Source organism: Poecilia formosa, unplaced genomic scaffold (genome assembly GCF_000485575.1).
Source record: "Poecilia formosa unplaced genomic scaffold, Poecilia_formosa-5.1.2 Scaffold552, whole genome shotgun sequence".
NCBI lineage: Eukaryota > Metazoa > Chordata > Actinopteri > Cyprinodontiformes > Poeciliidae > Poecilia > Poecilia formosa.
This window is the reverse complement of record NW_006800491.1, coordinates 36,119-41,321: the sequence shown is the minus strand read 5'-3', so window position 1 is coordinate 41,321 and position 5,203 is coordinate 36,119. Positions and strand designations below refer to the sequence as shown.

General features: G+C 42.2%; 1 long non-coding RNA gene and 1 pseudogene across 1 annotated transcript in view; one reads left to right on the top strand and one right to left on the bottom strand.

Annotated features, from left to right (window-relative positions):
* Nucleotides 1-837, top strand: part of LOC107834218 (uncharacterized) — a 19,504-nt gene extending 18,667 nt beyond the window's left edge. Inside the window, exon 3 of the long non-coding RNA XR_001660005.1 lies at nucleotides 624-837. This is a non-coding gene — a long non-coding RNA (uncharacterized LOC107834218). The remainder of the gene's footprint in view (nucleotides 1-623) is intronic.
* Nucleotides 1-5,203, bottom strand: part of LOC103129515 (glutamate receptor ionotropic, kainate 2-like) — a 293,278-nt pseudogene that overhangs the window by 251,974 nt on the left and 36,101 nt on the right.

Here is a 5,203-nt window from a genome sequence, read left to right as displayed (position 1 = left end):
GTTAATTTATGTTTTATTTAGTGCACCGTGTTCCGGCCGGAACATTATTTGCGTTGCACGTAGCTCCGACTTCCACCTCTGAGTTGTTGACGAAAGCTAAGTGTTAGCAGCATAAAGTCCAATCTTCAAGTTTGGCCCGTGGGGATTTTACTGAGTGGTGATAATGCCCAGGTTTTCATTGTTTTTGGGGGACCGATAAACATCCTTAAAATGATTGGAGCGATGTCTTGAGTCCGGCAGCCTTTCTCCTCCGGGTGCTGCTGGTTCAGAGCGAACAGCGGGAAGAAGCTAAGGAAGATTTATACAGGTGAGCGGATGGACTGAACACGGTGGGCGGCTGAGTAGTTGATGGTTACAGTGTAAGTGCAGCTTTACGGACGAACCGCACAATAAATTTCATATCACCTCAGTCTCAACAAACGAGTCGCGGAAATCATCGTTGCTGGTCGATGAGTTTCTGAGTGTGATGAACGAAGGTGCCATAAATATCCGTATTGCTCCTAACCCCTGTTCTTACTTTTGTCCCCTGGTCTACTGGTTCCTGGACTTGCGTTCGGTTGTCCCCTGGTCTATTTCCTCCCCTCCATCCCCATCTCATGTACGTTTGCTCGCCTGCCCCCAAGCCAACTCCAGGCGACATTTCCCATATTCTCAAACTCAAAGCTTGACAGGTGTGGGGCAAGGTGAGAGTTCATCCATTAAACTCACTGAAGGTGAATACATAAACTAAAAGCTGGAGTATAGCTTTTATAAGCATATTTGTAAACCTGGCTCTTTACTATTAAATTGAATATAATATCAGATTTTTGTATAACTTTTCTTCAGGTTAACTTAGAAAGTGAGCTGTTATTGTTAGAGGTTAGTTTTCTAAACTACAGAAAAGTAACTGTTAGGGAAGCACAAAAATGAAAAATTGGACTGATATTGATATCTGATGGTAACAGTGGTGTTATGGAAGATTTACCAATATTTTATTTTATAATTTTTTTTATCCAATTAATCGTAAGAAATCGATAGATTACTCGATTACTAAAATATTCGTTTACAACAGCCCTAATATATATACAATACTATAAATAAGCGCAGACAAAATTTGAGTCAATTAGCAAAGACTTGGGCGTTGTAAAGCCTGATGGCAACAGGCAGAAATGACTTTCTGTGTCACTCTGTGGTGCACACTTTGGCAAAATGAGTCTCTGGTTGAAGGTGCTCCTGTATCTGGCCAGCACGTCATGGAGTGGATGACACTCGTTGTCCAAGATGGCCTGCATCTTGGACAGGATCCTTCCTTCTGACGCCACTGTCGGAGAGTCCAGCTCCACTCCAACAATGTCACTGGCCTTCCGGATCATTTTGTTCAATCTGTTGGTGTCCGCCGCCTTCAGCCTGCTGCCCCCCCAGCCGCCTCAGAAAGTAGAGGCGACTTTGGCCCTTCCTGTAGACAGCATCAGTGTTCTTGACCCAGTCCAGTTTTTTATCAATGTGGAGTCCCAGATATTTATAGTTCTCCACAATGTCCACACTGACCCCCTGGATGGTAACAGGGGTCACCAATGGACAGCAGCAGTGGGAGTGTGAGCAGGAGGTGCAGGGGACACAGTGTCAAATGTGTTGAAAAACAGGTCGAGTTCATTGGCTCCATCAACGTTGCCCTCAACTGCTCCACAGCTTGCTGATCTGAACCCGGTGATAGTCCTCATCCCTCTCCAGACCTCTCTTGTGTTTTTCTGCTGGAGTTTTCTCTCCAGCTTCCTCTTATAATCTTCCTTAGCTCTTCTGATCTTCACCTTCAAGCACCTCTGAATTATTCTCACATAATCCCTGTTGCCATTTCTGAAAGCCCTCTTATTATTCAGGATGGTCTTGATCTCATTTGTTATCCAGGGCTTATTTGGGTAACAGTAAACAGTCTCAGTCGGGATGATGGAGTCAAGACAGAAGTGTCCTGTAGTGTCTCAGTGGCCTCCTTTGACCACCTCCTCACTGTCCTCATGGTTGCAGGTTGTCTCTTCACCAGAGGTACAGTATATAACATGGGCTGAGATGCACCATGTTATGATCGAACCGCCCGAGTGTAGGGAGGGGAGAGGAACTGTATGCATCCTTTGCGTTAGCATACAAAAAGTCCAGAGTTCTCTCCTCTCTGGTGGGACAGCTCACATACTGGGTTTAGTTGGGCAGGCTTTTGTCCATGGTGACATCATTAAAATCACCTGAGACAACCATGAATGTAGTTGGATGTTCAGTCTGCAAGTGAGCTACAGTGGAGTGGATGACGTCACAGGCCACCATGGGGTTAGCAGAGGAAGAATGTAAACAGTCACCACAACAACATGAGAATATTCACAGGGCAGGTAAAACGGACGAAGACCAACCGCCAACAGTTCAACGTCCGGCCAGCAGATTCTCTCCTTCACCATTATATGAGCAGGATTGCACCAACGGTTGTTTACTAGAATGGCAAGCCCGCCTCCTTTCCGCTTACTGCTCTCGGTGCAATCCCTACCAGCACGAACAGTCCAGTATCCCTCGATGGTAACATTGGCATCAGGAATGTCCAGGTGCAGCTACGTCTCCGTAAAACACATTAAACTACATTCCCGGTATTCCTTCTGGCTCCTGGACAGCGATGTTAATTCATCAGTCTTGTTCTTCCTTTTTGCTCTCCTCCGCTGTTTGTTTCCTCCTCTGTAACCCCGATGTGTCCTTCTCCAGATCTCCTCTGGGATTTCAGTGGATCTGGACTCCATGTCAGCCGGTTTCAGTGCAGTCAGCTGATCCCTGGTGTAAGCAATGTAATGCGGCCAAGTTGTTGCGCTAGGCAGAGTATAAAAAGTATCTCAACAATGAAGAAAAAGAATGACTTTCTTAGTCATCATTGTTGAAGATACTTTTTTGGTACAGTAAAATAATTAAAGTGGTAAAATTAAATAATCCAAAACATATTTAAAATATTTAAAAAGTAAAACGATGAGAGGAAATACCGCAACAGGCTGTATGCCTTCAGCTGTGTGCAATAATATTCTTTATTTAACCAGGTGTTTTCTTTTTGGGTTCAAAGGTTTTTTTCCAAGAGTTTTGGGCGAGACTTGTCGTGTGGTTTTGAAAAAAAAAACAAGAAACATTTGATTGCAACACATAATTACATGTAACAGAGACATACAACAAAATGTATACAAAGACACTCGAATAACAATTGTACTTTTGCAACTGGAATATGTTGGGATCTATCATGGTCTTAAATTCATCCAGAGAGCCCAGTGTTTTAAGCTCAACCTGTGATTTAAAATGTTCCAAGAGGTTGGAGCCGAAAATCTAAACACTTTCTTCTCCTTTTCTGTTCTGATCCAACAAATACTATAATTTAATGTCTTGAGTGTGAAAGCTGTAGAATCTACTGTTTAAAGTTAAAAACATGATAGTTAAGGTGCTGTCAACTGCACAATAGCCTTATAAATCAAGACACCAAAAGAAAATTGGTTACTATAAATCCATGACTTTTTGCCCAACATTTTATTGCATTATATTTCCACATTGTTTAAATCAAACAAAAAAAAAAGGTAAGTGGTAGATTCTGAGCAGATCACCAAAGGTAAAGTAACAAACATGTGTGGAAGAGAATGTTATATATGCACTTCTGCGCAACCCAGCAGAAGAATATCAGCAGCGTATTTGTGAAACATATTTCTTTTTATTTTCTGTGTCCCTATGGTCCTGTTTGTGTGTAATTCCGTCAACAGAAGTGAGAGCATCCTCACCACTTTGCTGCTTGATCATTTCCCCTTCTAAAAACATTTGTTGACAATGCTTCCCATAGAGTTCATTGTGGTCCATTACTCTACCTGCAGAGAGAAGTGTGGGAGGTAGATTGTTGTTATTTGGACACTATCCACTCCCACTCCAAAACCCCAATTCCACCCTCCCAAACAGCATCCTGCAGGCTTTCTAAAATGGTCCTGGAAGCCTCTGCGGTGGGTATATTGAACAGTACAGAGGGTGAACAATGGGAGGGATGTGTAGAGGAAGGTGTGTGAATGTGTTGTTGTTTATGGAGGCTGGGTGGTTTGAGGGTATGTTATTGTGAAACAGAAGGAAAGCTGTGGCGCAGTCACAGTCCCAGGCAGGACCCAGGATAACAGCGAATGCAATGGAGTGTTAAATGGGAAATCATCTGTTTTCAGCCACAGATTTAATGTCATTGCTTTTTTTCCACTCTGCTATGCTCTGTTATTCCATTCAAGGCTTTTTCCCTCTCCTGAGTGTTTTTCATTCCTGTATTTTGTGCTTGTCCAAATTTCCTCTTTACCCCTGCCCACCTAAAGTCCAACACCTTGCTGGTTTTGTGATTTAAAGAAATCAGCATATTTCTTTACTTAGACAAACCATTATGCAGTTTTGTCTTCTACCTGATCATCACTATGTGCAGGGCTTGGACTCATCGTCTTTGTGTTGTATAAGCCAGTTTCATCTGGGCTTGCAATGATGGTACATTTGCAATGGCTATCTCTTTCTGTGAAATGCTCAAAGCATCTCACAGCAGGATATTTCCATTAGCACCTTAATAAGATGACCCAGAGTGCATACAAAATTAAAAAACACCTAACCATCACTTTCAGAATATCCACCTCCACCACCATGCAGTGCCTTCATCTCCCAGTCCAGATTAGTTTATCCATTTAAACCCTCAGTTAATGGCTTAACTCATGAAGAAAGTCATCAAGCATTATGGGTTTAAAGGGAGGAGAGTTGATTGAAGAAAACATTACAATTTGTGATTGTTTTGTTGTTTTTTAACACAGCACTGAATTAGTGAGATGGTCATTAAGTCGCACTTGTCCTCCTACACAAAGGGCTTGAATGAGTTTGTATTCAGCACAATTTGGCAGAGCCATTTATCCTCTGTGATAAGCCTAACATATGTCCATACCCATAAACCACCTCATTTGGTTTATAGGAAATGGAGAACTAATTTATCGTCATTGTATACCAAGGACAGGCTGATATAAGATTCTTATAGTGGCTCTGAGTTACTATAAATGGATTTAAGTTTGAGGAAAAAAAAGATCATACACAATTTGCAACATGAATCAACAAAATTAAGTAAAAACAAAAGATTTCTCTCAGATCCCTAAATCTACTTCCTAGTATGTGAGGAACTAGCAGCAGCTAGCTGCTCACATTGGTGTGAGCAGCTAGCTGCTGC